The sequence below is a fragment of the Triturus cristatus genome, chromosome 8 (genome assembly GCF_964204655.1).
Source record: "Triturus cristatus chromosome 8, aTriCri1.1, whole genome shotgun sequence".
Classification (NCBI taxonomy): Eukaryota; Metazoa; Chordata; class Amphibia; order Caudata; family Salamandridae; genus Triturus; species Triturus cristatus.
In genome coordinates this window covers 390677008-390690242 of record NC_140591.1, presented here as the reverse complement: position 1 = coordinate 390690242, position 13235 = coordinate 390677008, and the positions used below count along the sequence as shown (strand labels likewise).

The 13235-nt window shown below is 49.8% G+C and overlaps 1 protein-coding gene across 2 annotated transcripts in view; it reads right to left on the bottom strand.

Moving 5' to 3' along the window:
* Nucleotides 1-13235, bottom strand: part of LOC146802170 (uncharacterized) — a 178506-nt gene that overhangs the window by 69313 nt on the left and 95958 nt on the right. The window lies entirely within an intron of this gene.

The following is a 13235-nucleotide window of genomic DNA, read 5'->3' as shown; positions in this document are numbered from 1 at the left end:
AAAATATCTTGCCGGTCCCATGGCTGGTAGACCCAATTATATACAACCCTTCCCTTCGCATCTTGGTGGTTGATGTCGTCATGTGTTCCCTGACCTCGTGGGGGGACCCAGTAGGGGGCAGCCTCTTTGATGGGCATCATGGTATCAGCCCTTCCTTCCTGGGGCTTAGTCGCTATGGGGGTTTCTGCTTTGGTGGTCTGCCTGTGTTCTCTAAGGTGTCGATAGACCTCGAGTGTACGAGTGAAGAGGTTCGTTACATCGGCCTCTCCTTCTTCCCCAATGTCTACCTTCCTATATAGGGTTGCTAAGCCTTCGGGACCTTTATCGCGGTACCTATCCTCATATGCATTTAGGGCATGATAACAAAGTCGTACGACAAAGTGTCGTTTGCGGCTGTCTGCATACGAGTTATATACGTCTGTTATATACTCCTCACTTTCCTTACGCTCCACTAGAGTCTTTACTATTTTGTCGATTCCTGCTCGTTCATCCTTCGTTAGTCGATTCATTCTGGTGGAATCTTTCTTTCTCATCTCAGGGTCATCCAACGTTATTGCCGACGTTGTGTTCAGTACAGGAGGCTCGGCCGGCGCGGAGGCCGTGAGGACCGAGGCCCCTGTACTGCTTTCGCTCGTGTTTGGGGGCGGTGGGTGTTGTACTACTGATTGGGAGGGTGCGTATGGAGGGGGCATGTAAATGATCGGGGGACCTAATAGTAATTCATCATTCGTTCGCTGTTTAGAGGATAACTCAGGGTAGAGCAAAGAAGGGGTCCTAACAGCGTACTGGCCTGATGTTTCGGGCTCCTGTCTTAGTTTAGTTTCCCTTCTCTCCTTTATTTCTTCTTCTAACTTTCTAGCGGCAAGGTGAGCTGCCTTTCGTAATTCCTTTTCTGCTTTTACTTCTTCCCTCTTTTTCCGTTGTGTTGCTTCTTTGCGCCACATGCCGATACTGTCAAGCATAGTAGGCGTCGTCTTATTGCTACGCAGAGCTATTTCTAGCACTTCTATCTTATGGTCGTCGAAGGATCCCATCAGTGGCCACTGACTCTCGGGGTCCTTCTTTGTATATTTATGCCATAGCTTGGTATAAGCTACGGCAACTAGTCCATATTTAGTGAACATGTCCTTATTAGGGGTGCCTTCCAGTGGAGCCGGATGGTTCACCTCTAATAAGCGGTCCGGGCAGAACCAACTACCAATCAGTGGGGAGAAGATAGGCATGACGGGTTTCAACGGGGACAAAAGTCAGCACTACCTATCTTTTCACTGCTTACAAAGACTAGACAGAATATCTCTATTCCTCGTTATTTGTAAGCAGAGAATACCTCCAAAAGAACCAATATCGAACAACTAGTGTTCGGACAATCAATCAATCAATCAATGGGGAGATAAAGATAGGCACGACGGGTTTCAACGAGGACAAAAGTCTGCGTTACCTACCCTTCACTATTTGCAAAGACTAGACAGAATATTTCTATTCTACGTTATTTGCAAACAGAGAATATCTCAAAGAGCACTATTCTTCAAAACAATCAATGTTCGGACAATCAATCAGTGGGGAGATAAAGATAGGCACGACGGGTTTCAACGGGGACAAAAGTCTGCGTTACCTACCCTTCACTATCTGCAAAGGGAGAGAGAGAGAGTATTTCTACTCCTCCCCGTTTGTAGACAGCGAATATCTCAAAGAGAACAATCAATGAGCACAATCAATGAGCAATACTAGTATTCCAAAGCTTCAGACAATCAATCAATTATTTCGCAATTTGTCGTGTATCACGACCTTACCCGGACCGCGTGGACAGTTTCTCGTCTTCCGCCTCCAGCGCCCGATCGTCCTCTACTCTCCGTATTTGCCGCGGCACTCCTGATGGTTCCCAGTCAGGACCGTAGATCACTCGAGAGAGGTCTGCTCGGAACCAGTGAAGTTCGGATGATCGGCTGCCAGACGAGGGTCTATTGGGCAGGAGCTCTCCCGATCGTTGCAGTCGTTCACTCTGTCGTCGGGACCTCTCCCACTGGATCCACGTGTCGCTGATGGGCCCCACGTTTGGGACGCCAATTGTTAAATGGTAGCGGCAGTTTCAGTCGATAACCTTTCAAGTATTTGCCCGGCGGTAATCGCCTCTCATACCACTCAATAATTTACCAATGAAAGAGGCAGGCGCCGGAGACTGGAAGGCAGGAAACAAAGTTTTATTCCGTCGGAGCAGAACACATCAGATCAGACAGCAAGGTATCGTCACGAGGTGCTCTAACTGCATCTCTGAGACCTGGTCTCTTATACACCGGTTTATTGCTTTATTACACATAGTACATTCTTGTGATTCCCTTGATGCATGAGAGAACATCCCCTGAAGCCCCGGCTCAGATCCGATCCCACACATAGTTACAGTAGAAGTTTCCACCTTACCCGCAGTAGGAGATGGTTATCGCGCAGCAGGGAATTCCGCCAATTCCCGGGGGTGTGTGCGACCGGCCGGGTCTCAGGGGGCAGGGGCTTTGATCCACTGTAATCCCTTTGATGTGGGATGTTTCCCTTACAGTAGGGGCAATAAACTGCATCCGCAGGGCTAGGTGATGGCCTGGGACCAGTTCGGACAATGAGGCGCAGAGGAAGGGGGTTATCAAAGGAGCGGCATGACCATGTATGGGATGTCGGTCGGATGTGGTTCCGTAGCAGGGTCGCGCAGAAGGAGAGGGTTTATGGCCCGTGTATGAGAGAGCGGGGGCGGCCGGCGCGCGGGGGGATGCTTGCAGCGCCAGGGGAAAGCGCTGGCGATCGAGAATGAGTGGGGAGAGAGAGTGGGGTGCCTAAAATGGCGGCCGTGCATTCGCTGTGCGTGGCACTGGGGAGAGGCAAGATGGCGCAGATAATGTTCAGTTTGCAAGCTAAATTTCCACACACTGACCTAATGTCATCAAATGTGCTATCACAAATTTAGTTACATAAACAATAGCAGCCGTATGAATGAATGGAACTATAGTGAGTGAGCAGGAAGAAACCTGGAGAGCAACACCTTAACTAAAGACCTTCCTCTGAGGCTCCCTAAGAACAGCACGTCAATGCAAAGCATCCATGCACATTTTACTGCCTGTGGGTGCCAATGAGAAGTGAAAACATGGTTGCCTTAAAATCCAAAGTGGAGTAGAGGCTTAGTACAGCCTATGCCAAGAGAACACGGTTCTGTACATCACAACATTATTGTATCAATAGCAAAATGTTCATGTTACAAAACAAATATTACTTAAACTGATAATAACAACAACATGTGTTAATTCCAATTAAGGGAGCAGAATATAAAAAAATATCAAATCCAGTTACGAGCTGAATTTCATGAAGGACTATGAGCTGAATTTCATGAAGGACGTGTTGAAAAAAGGGTGTCAGCATATTCTTCAAGGGGTCTTTTTATTTGTAGATTGTTTTGGTAACCGATGCAATTTGACCCACATTATTTGAATTAATTGATCTTTTACCGTTTTGTGCTATTCAGTGTTGATACCAATCTATCCTGGGTTCTAGGTAGTTGTGTGTGAATTTCAGCTTTAAGTTTGCTCTACCTTGGAACAGGCAAAACATTCTTTTTCTTGGTATGCCATTCCCTGTGGAAAATATTAATGCCAGACTGGGAAAACTGTTACATTTTCAACTTCACTTCTTAATCCCACCTCACTTCTAATTACAGGGCTTGATTAAGCAAAGCAGCTTTTGGAACACTGACGGGGGATGAAGGGAGGAGGGGCGTGGGCATGGTGCAGGCGCTGGCTTCTCTTGTCCACTATTCGATGGCATCTAGTATAAATTCATGTGCTGTGACTTCATCAACACCCCCCCCCCCATAGATCTGACCCCGCATACCGCCATGAGGCCTCTCGCTTGCTTTGCAGCAACTCCCCGACCTGAAAACACGGCATGGTGACACAGGATAACAATGATGCCCAATGGCATGGCGACCTGCCTGTAAAAACAGCCTAACTCTTTCCCCTCTTTAACATAACGAAGTGGATTGTGCTCTCGCGAGGCTGCTACTTTAAAAGCTGCCGACTTTGGAGGTAGAGAACAGGGTTCGCGCCTCGGCATGGGCAGCATAATTTAATTATAAAACAATAAACAGCGATCTCGGCGGGGGGGGTGGGGAGAGACAAATTTTAAAAAATACACGTGGAGTGGCAAACAGATACAATTTGAAAAACACGGTTGAGATGGGCAAATGTATAATCTGAAATTTAGCAAATCAACAGTGCGAGGAGTTAGCTCAACACGTAACGCTGCTGACTCTGGAGCCGGAGAACAGGGTTCGAGCCTCGGGCTGCATCATTTAAGTATCTGGGCTGCATCCTTTAATTATGACTAAATATTAGTAAATAAATAACAGCATCAGATGAAGGCAGCTTGCCAGATGTGGAAATGCGTGCGGGAGTGTAGGCGTGATTAAGGCACGAACAACGGGAGTGGGAGGGGCGGGAGAGAAGGCACGAACAACAGGAGTGGGATGGGCGGGAGAGAAGGCACAGACAGCGGGAGGGGTGGTACGGACACAAAGTAGTGCAGGAAATATGCAGTAAAGGGGCCAATAGCCATGGAAGGAGACATGGCTGTCTTAAGGAGGGACTAGCAGCCTACAAACCAATCAGAAGGCAGCATTTAGAAAGGCCAAAGCCACAAGCCAATGAAAAAGTGGGCGGGAGAGGGGGCAGGGCTTCCCTCACCTATAGTGTATACTGCATGCCTCGCAAAGCGACAGCGCAAGCGCTGCACTGCTAGGCGAGACCTAAAAAGGGGGCAGGAGAGGGAAATGCTTAACTAGCTTTATTCACACCCTCTTTCCAAGGACAAGTGGGTTGCAATCCTCCATTATGGAGCAGTTCTTTGCAAAGGCAGAGGAGCCCCTTAGTTGATAGGCGCCCCTCAATTAACCCCTTCGATGCTCATGACGGAACGGTTCCGTCATGAGCATCGGTTGGGCTGTGCTCATGACGGAACCGTTCCGTCATGAGGACAGCCCCCGGGGGAAGCGCTGGCGCTCCCCCCCTTGTGCCTCGATCTTGCCCCCCTTTACGGGGGTGGCAGCGGAAGAGCTTCCGCTGCCACCCCCGACCCCCCCCCGAGCCCCCCCACGCTTTCTGATGACGTCAGCGCGCACAGCGCGCGCCGGCGTCATCAGGAAGCGTTGGACGCGCTGGAATCCATTTCTTCCAGCGCGTCCAAGGGGAGCAGAGGTAGGTGTTTGTCGTCCGGTGGGGGCCGCGGCGGTGAAATCTGTAGTATTGAGGCATCGGGGGAGAGGAAAGAGTATTTCCTCTCCCCCGATGTCTCAATACAGGGCATTCCTGCTCCACGATCGCGCACAGCGTCGCGATCGTGGAGTAGGGATGCCCCACTAGACACCAAGGATTTAGTATTTCGAATTTGGGAAGCGACCCCTTAGGCAAGGGTCGCTTCCTTGGGGATGAAAATTTGGCGAAGTCTTTTCTGCCCCCCCTGGGGGCAGATCGGCCCGCTTTCTGCGCGTTTCTGCCCCCAGGGGGGGCAGAAAAGCCCACTAGACACCAGGGATGTCGTTTTTACTATGTAGGAAGCGACCCCTTAGGCAAGGGTCGCTTCCTTGGGGGCAAAATTTTTGGAAGTCTTTTCTGCCCCCCCTGGGGGCAGATCGGTCCGCTTTCTGCGCGTTTCTGCCCCCAGGGGGGGCAGAAAAGCCCACTAGACACCAGGGATGTCGTTTATGCTATGTAGGAAGCGACCCCTTAGGCAAGGGTCGCTTCCTTGGGGGGCCCAATAATTTGAAGACTTTTCTGCCCCCCCTGGGGGCAGATCGGTCTTCTTTCTGCCCGTTTCTGCCCCTAGGGGGGGCAGAAAAGCCCACTAGACACCAGGGATGTCTATTTCGTTATGTAGGAAGCGACCCCTTGGGCAAGGGTCGCTTCCTAGGGTGGTAAAGTGAATAGAAGACTTTTCTGCCCCCCCTGGGGGCAGATCGGTCGTCTTTCTGCCCGTTTCTGCCCCCAGGGGGGGCAGAAAAGCCCACTAGACACCAGGGATGTCTTTTTCTTTATGTAGGAAGCGACCCCTTGGGCAAGGGTCGCTTCCTTTGCGGCCTAATTATTTAGAATACTTTTCTGCCCCCCCTGGGGGCAGATTGGTCGTCTTTCTGTCCGTTTCTGCTCCTTGGGGGGGGGGCAGAAAAGCCCACTAGACACCAGGGATATAAATATTATTGTAGGAAGCGACCCCTTGGGCAAGGGTCGCTTCCTTGGGCCCCTAAATGTTTTGAAGACTTTTCTGCCCCCTCTGTGGGCAGATCGGTTTTATTTTTTTGCCGTTTCTGCTCCCATTGGGGGCAGAAAAGCCCACTAGACACCAGGGAATTAGTTCAATTAGAAATAGAAGTGACCCCTCGCTTCCAGGGTGCAATTTGTTATATGTATTTGGCTCACCTGCCCCGGGACTGAATAGCCTTTTTTTTCCTGCTGTTTTCTGCCTGACCTGGCACACAAACCGATTGACCATTTGGGTAGTGACATGGCATGTTATAATGTTTATTGTTATATTTTTTGTGATTTCCAATTGTAATGTTTTTTTTGTTTACTTTTTTGTTCTAGGTGAAGGCTTTTCTTCTGTTCACGGTGACGTTTTGGTTCTGGTGGTTTTGCTGTTTGTGTAGTTTGGTAAGAGACTGTTTTTTTGTACAATGCAAATGTGTTTGATTTCTCTGCCTGTTTTTTTTTGCAAATGGTGTAATAATAGCAGTATGTTTGGTTTTTGAGTTTCAAAAACTTTTTGCATTGGTGCACGATGTGTATTTTGTTGTCTTGTGAGTAATTTGTTTTTTTTTCTTCTTTCTAGTTTGATATCGTTGGTCTTTGCTGTGTCACTGCAGAGTTTGTTTCTGGTGAGTGCAGCTGTCTCTTTTGATTTTGGATTGTATAGTTTTTGAGTACATTGATCTTATTGATATAAGGTACACATTTCTTTACTTACTTGGTTTGCACATTGTTGGTTGTTGTTGACTTGTTTGTGCAGTCTTCCATCTTAGTAGGTATAATGGCTAGCCGCAGGATGACTGCTCAGCAGGTTGTTGGTTTGCTGTTTGAGTCTTCCTCTGATATTGGGTCAGAGACTGACTCTGCTTCTGAGGGAGAGGGGGCAGGGGACGATTCTGGCAGTGAGTTTTCTCTCCGTATGGGGTCATCGGATGATGAAGATACTCTTAGTGCGGATGAAGTGCCTGTGTTAGAGGAGGAGACTGATGTGCCGATAGTGCGGCAAGAGGCATCTGGGCTGCAGCCTGCGGCTGCAAGGCTTCCCGTTGGTGTAGTGCGGCAAGAGACATCTGGGCTGCAGGCTGGGACTGCAAGGCTTCCCGTTGGTGTAGTGCGCCAAGAGACATCTGGGCTGCAGGCTGGGACTGCAAGGCTTCCCGTTGGTGTAGTGCGGCAAGAGGCATCTGGGCTGCAGGCTGGGGCTGCAAGCCTTTCCGTTGGTGTAGTGCGGCAAGAGACATCTGGGCTGCAGGCTGGGGCTGCAAGTCTTCCCGTTGAAAGTGATGACCTCTGGGTTGCCCCTGGCATGGTGCAGCCGGAATTTCCTGAGTTTACTGGTGTTCCAGGGTCTAGAGTGAATACCGAGAACTTTTTGCCTGTAAATTTTTTTCAGTTGTTTATGGACGATGTGTTTTTGGCAGAGATTGTTGAGCAGACTAATTTGTATGCCGAACAGTTTTTGAGGGACAACAGTGCCAGTCTTAAGCCACACTCTAGAGCTACCCGGTGGACTCCCACAAATGTTGAAGAGATGAAGAAGTTCTTGGGTTTAACTTTTTTGATGGGCTTGCTAAGGAAGCCATCTTTGGCTTCATATTGGTCTAGCAGTCCCTTGATGGCAACGTCTATTTTTCCGGCAGTCATGAGTCGTGACAGGTATTTGCTTCTGCTTTGGATGATGCACTTTGTAGATAATGGTTTAGCGTTGCCACGAGATCACCCTGATTGTGACCGTCTTTTTAAGATTAGGCCTGTCCTTGATCACTTTGTTGATCGATTTTCTGAGATTTATGCCCCTGGTAGAGAAATTGCAGTGGATGAGTCTTTGGTGTTGTTCAAGGGCCGCTTGGTTTTTAGGCAATACATTCCAAGTAAGAGGGCACGCTATGGAATAAAGCTGTATATGCTGTGTGACAGTAGGACTGGATATGTCTCTAATTTCAGGGTGTACACCGGTAAGGAATCTAGGTTTAACCTCCCTGGTTGTCCGTCCACTTTTGGAGTGACTGAGAAAATTGTTTGGGAACTTGGTAGAGGATTTTTTAACAAAGGCCACCATTTATATGTAGATAACTTCTACACTGGTGTACGGTTGTTCAGGGAATTGGCCAAAGTGGACACTTTTGCTTGTGGCACAGTCCGCTGTAACCGTAAAGGTTTTCCGAAAGAACTTGTTTGTCAAAAGCTTGTGCGGGGACAGTGCAGTGCGTTGCGTTGCCAGGAGCTTCTTGCTGTGAAGTTTACAGACAGGAGAGATGTCTACATGCTGACTTCCATCCATGATGAAAGCACTGCACCTGTGACTGTTTGGGGTCAGGTCGCTGAAGCGCGCAAACCTGTATGTGTTTTAGACTATAATAGGTACATGGGTGGTGTTGACAGAGTAGATCAGAGGTTGGAACCTTACACTGCTCTTCGTAAGGCTTACATTAGGTACAAGAAGTTGGCTATCCATCTTTTCCACTTGGCAATGTTTAATGCTTTTGTTGTGTGCCAGGATTCTTGCCCTGAGTCAAAGATGACTTTTGCTAAGTTTCAGGAGTCTGTAATAGGCAGCCTTGTTGTAGTGGAACAGGCAAGTGTTCCTAGAGTTGGACTGGTGGAGGATGTTGCTAGATTGAAAGAACGCCACTTTCCAGATCACATTCCTCCCACACCCGCAAAAGATTTTCCCAGTAGGAGATGTAGAGTCTGTTGGCGAAGAGGTTTGCGGAAGGAGAGTCGTATGTACGGCCCCGATTGTCCCTCTCATCCTGCACTGTGTCTCTCTGCTTGTTTCCGAGCGTACCACACGCGTAAAAACTTCTTGGAAGATTCATGAGTGGTAAAGTGAACTGCCTGGTCTGTATTCTTTGGAAAATATGATTCTGTTTCAAGGTTGGTGTTAGTGCAATGTATTTAGTTGCTGATTTTCTGTTAGAAGATTTGTATCTATTTGCAATTTGTTTGTGTTTTTATTTTTTTCTAAAAAAATCCAAAATGTGATGGCGGTGTGTGTAGGCTTGCGCTTGGCTGTTGGTGTGTGTGGACTGGCACTTGGTTGGTGGTGTGCGTGGAATGGTGCTTGGCTGACGGTGTGCGTGGACTGGCGGTGTGCATGGACTGGCGGTGTGCGTGGACTGGTGCGTGGCTGGTGGTGTGCGTGGAATGGTGCTTGGCTGGCGGTGTGCGTGGACTGGTGCGTGGCTGGTGGTGTGCGTGGAATGGTGCTTGGCTGGCGGTGTGCGTGGAATGGTGCTTGGCTGGTGGTGTGCGTGGAATGGTGCTTGGCTGGCGGTGTGCGTGGACTGGTACTTGGCTGGCGGTGTGTGTGGACTGGTGGTGTGTGCGGACTGGTGTTTGGCTGGTGGTGTCCGTGGACTGGAGCTTGGCTGGTGGTGTCCGTGGACTGGAGCTTGTCTGGTGGTGTGTGTTGACTGGAGCTTGGCTGGCGGTGTGCGTGGAATGGTGCTTGTCTGGTGGTGTCCGTGGACTGGAGCTTGGCTGGCGGTGTAGGTGGATTGGCGATTGGCTGCCGGTGTGCCTGGACTGGCGATTGGATGGCGGTTTGCCTGGACTGGCGCTTGGCTAGCGGTGTGCGTGGACTGGCGTTTGGCTAGCGGTGTGTGTCGACTGGTGCTTGGCTGGCTGTGTGTGAGTAGTGACTTTCTGCTGGTCACTACACACACTGCTAGCTGAGTGCCACTCCACGCAATCCTTCAGCCTGTGTAGTTGCTGTGTCTGGATTGTGGGCGTGTGAAAGTGATGGGCCCTTGAATGGCGCTGTGTGCTGGTGTGAGTTTTGTTATGTGATGGGCCCGCGGCTGGCGGTGTGAATGGTTTTGTATGTCTCACACATATGAAAGGTGTATGAATGGCCTGTAAAGAGGTTGGTGCCTTGTCGTGGCTTTACAGCTCACGAGCTGTGAGTCAATGGTTCAGTTTCTTGCCCTTTCAATTATTACCAGTGCATTTCATGTTTTGTGAAATCACTTGGTAATACAATTTTATCTACTGAACCATCACTCACCCTCGTGCCAAATCCAACCAGTATGTGTGTGTGCTTGCGGGTTAGATGACTGTGCAGTAATATTTGTCTTTCTGAAGCAGGGTGTACCTTGTCCCTTTTTGGTGATTTTTGTACTGTGTTGCTTTTGTACCTGGTGGTGCGAATGGTCTTGTTTGTATCACGTATGAAAGGTGTGTGAATGGCCTGTAAAGCGGTTGGTGCCTTGACGTGGCTTTACAGCTCACGAGCTGCAAGTCATTGGTTTGGTTTTTTGTGAATTTAATTATTGACAGTGCATTTCATTTTTGTGAAATCTCTTGTTAATAAAATTTAATACACTGAACCATGACTTGCCCTCGTGCCAAATCCAACCAGTATGTGTGTGTGTTTGAGGAATAGATGGTTGTGCAGGAATCTTTGTCTTTTGTTTCTCTGCCAAGGTACACTTTCCATGTAAGAATAACCCACCAACTGTAGATATTGTCGAAAACCCTTGGGAGTTCATGGTGATGTCTCTCTAGTGATTTGAAAAATATTTTTTATCCCCATTGTCCTGTAAACCTCAAATTGTCTGCCACATTTTCTTTGCAGTATTATTCCTAAATTCTCACGCTGTAGTAACAATAGGTAATCTGGTTTTGCAAGGGGGGTTACTTTGGTTTTTTGCCCAGGGCTCGGCGGCCATCTAGGGAAACCTTTCCAACCCACGCATTTCTGAAAACTAGACACCCGGCGGCTTCCAGGGAGGTATGGCTTGCGTGGATCCCCCAACGTTTCCTTACCCAGAATCCCCTGCAATCCTCATTTTTTGCCCAAAAAATCACTTTTTTCACACATTTTGGGGTGGGAAAGTAGTGGCATCACCGGGCTCACACAAATTTACCACCACCCAGCGTTCCCCCAGGTCTCCCGGTAAAAATGGTGCCTCACTTGTGTGGGAGGCCCAAGTACCCGCGGCAGGCAAGGGCCCCAAACGTAGTGAGGCGACATCAAGATGGCCTATCGCCAAACCACCTGGTTTTGCAAGGGGGGTCACTTTGGTTTTTGGCCCGGTGCGCGGCGGCCATCTAGGGAAACCTACCAAACCCAGGCATTTTTGAAAACTAGACACCCGGCGGCTTCCAGGGAGGTATGGCTTGCGTGGATCCCCCAACGTTTCCTTACCCAGAATCCCCTGCAAACCTCAAATTTTGCTCAAAAAATCACTTTTTCACACATTTTGGGGTGGGAAAGTAGTGGCATCACCGGGCTCACACAAATTTACCACCACCCAGCGTTCCCCCAGGTCTCCCGGTAAAAATGGTGCCTCACTTGTGTGGGAGGCCCAAGTACCCGCGGCAGGCAAGGGCCCCAAACGTAGTGAGGCGACATCAAGATGGCCTATCGCCAAACCACCTGGTTTTGCAAGGGGGGTCACTTTGGTTTTTGGCCCGGTGCGCGGCGGCCATCTAGGGAAACCTAGCAAACCCAGGCATTTTTGAAAACTAGACACCCGGCGGCTTCCAGGGAGGTATGGCTTGCGTGGATCCCCCAACGTTTCCTTACCCAGAATCCCCTGCAAACCTCATTTTTTGCTCAAAAAATCACTTTTTTCACACATTTTGGGGTGGGAAAGTAGTGGCATCACCGGGCTCACACAAATTTACCACCACCCAGCGTTCCCCCAGGTCTCCCGGTAAAAATGGTGCCTCACTTGTGTGGGAGGCCCAAGTACCCGCGGCAGGCAAGGGCCCCAAACGTAGTGAGGCGACATCAAGATGGCCTATCGCCAAACCACCTGGTTTTGCAAGGGGGATAACTTTGGTTTTTGGCCCGGTGCGCGGTGGCCATCTAGGGAAACCTAGCAAACCCAGGCATTTTTGAAAACTAGACACCCGGCGGCTTCCAGGGAGGTATGGCTTGCGTGGATCCCTCAACGTTTCCTTACCCAGAATCCCCTGCAAACCTCAAATTTTGCTCAAAAAATCACTTTTTTCACACATTTTGGGGTGGGAAAGTAGTGGCATCACCGGGCTCACACAAATTTACCACCACCCAGCGTTCCCCCAGGTCTCCCGGTAAAAATGGTGCCTCACTTGTGTGGGAGGCCCAAGTACCCGCGGCAGGCAAGGGCCCCAAACGTAGTGAGGCGACATCAAGATGGCCTATCGCCAAACCACCTGGTTTTGCAAGGGGGGTCACTTTGGTTTTTGGCCCGGTGCGCGGCGGCCATCTAGGGAAACCTACCAAACCCAGGCATTTTTGAAAACTAGACACCCGGCGGCTTCCAGGGAGGTGTGGCTTGCGTGGGTCCCCCAACGTTTCCTTACCCAGAATCCCCTGCAAACCTCAAATTTTGCTCAAAAAATCACTTTTTTCACACATTTTGGGGTGGGAAAGTAGTGGCATCACCGGGCTCACACAAATTTACCACCACCCAGCGTTCCCCCAGGTCTCCCGGTAAAAATGGTGCCTCTCTTGTGTGGGAGGCCCAAGTACCCGCGGCAGGCAAGGGCCCCAAACGTAGTGAGGCGACATCAAGATGGCCTATCGCCAAACCACCTGGTTTTGCAAGGGGGGGTCACTTTGGTTTTTGGCCCGGTGCGCGGCGGCCATCTAGGGAAACCTAGCAAACCCAGGCATTTTTGAAAACTAGACACCCGGCGGCTTCCAGGGAGGTATGGCTTGCGTGGATCCCCCAACGTTTCCTTACCCAGAATCCCCTGCAAACCTCAAATTTTGCTCAAAAAATCACTTTTTTCACACATTTTGGGGTGGGAAAGTAGTGGCATCACCGGGCTCACACAAATTTACCACCACCCAGCGTTCCCCCAGGTCTCCCGGTAAAAATGGTGCCTCACTTGTGTGGGAGGCCCAAGTACCCGCGGCAGACAAGGGCCCCAAACGTAGTGAGGCGACATCAAGATGGCCTATCGCCAAACCACCTGGTTTTGCAAGGGGGCTCTCTTTGGTTTTTGGCCCGGTGCGCGGCGGCCATC